This window comes from Rhineura floridana, chromosome 15, assembly GCF_030035675.1.
Source record: "Rhineura floridana isolate rRhiFlo1 chromosome 15, rRhiFlo1.hap2, whole genome shotgun sequence".
NCBI lineage: Eukaryota > Metazoa > Chordata > Lepidosauria > Squamata > Rhineuridae > Rhineura > Rhineura floridana.
The window spans coordinates 36,206,342-36,207,355 of record NC_084494.1 but is presented as its reverse complement, the minus strand read 5'-3'; positions in this window follow the sequence as shown (position 1 = coordinate 36,207,355).

Sequence of the window (1,014 nt, the reverse complement as noted above, 5' to 3'; positions counted from 1 at the left end):
CTAGGTTTAAAAAAATAATAAAATTTTATTAGATTTTGAAAGGAATGTGCCCATGTTTATATTTTTATTGGGTGGAATCCACCGTTGAGTGGGCATATTTCCGCTTGTGCAGTGGAACTTCACATCACCGCATGCCCCCCAAATCTGCTCCAGACAGTCCCCTAACCCTCTAGAGAAGAGAAAGGGAGGCCAAGTTCCATTGCACAAGCAGGAGTCTCTTCCACTCACACACAGACACTGTTGGATTGGGTGGTGTTCAGTGCTAAGTCAGGTCTATTAACTTCAGTGGGTCTACTCTGATTAGGACTTAGTTGAATACAACCTATTGTACGTGAGCCTTGGAAATAGATGATCATTGTTAAGAACATCCAGAGGGATACCTGTTGCAGCAAAAATGAAGTCTTATTGCACCTTAAAGTTTAAAGGATGTATTATGCCATAGACTCCACTAACATTTATGACATAAATTCTTTAGTTTTTAAAAGTTACAAGATTTTGTGCTGTCTTTTTAAGATTTCAGTTCAATTTGGAGCAGAGCTGTGCACATTCTCATGTTTCTGCAATGACCACACAAAGTGATTATGAAGATAAACCTTAAATATGTGGTCTGTTTGAACAATTCCCCATATGAAAAATTCCCTGCACATACCTAATTTGATGACACTGAGAGATTCTCGCCTAACCTGGGCTGCAGTCTACAGTGGTAGAGGTTGCACTGTTTTAATAAAGGACTAAGATTGCCACACTTAGAATAACCTCTCCTTGCCCCTTGCCCAGATAAATCGTTGTATCTTATTTAATTACAAAGCATTACAAAGCTGTATGTAACTCCTCTGGGGCCTGTGCGAGATGGGTGGTATAATATTTTGGTGTCTAGTATTAAAACATGTTTTTTTACCTTTTAAGTGTGTTCAGCACCTTACAAACTTCATATAACTTACAGCAGCCCTAAAAGGTAAGCTAATAGTCCTATATTGAAGATTAGGGGAGGGGAAGATTAATTAAATAATTACT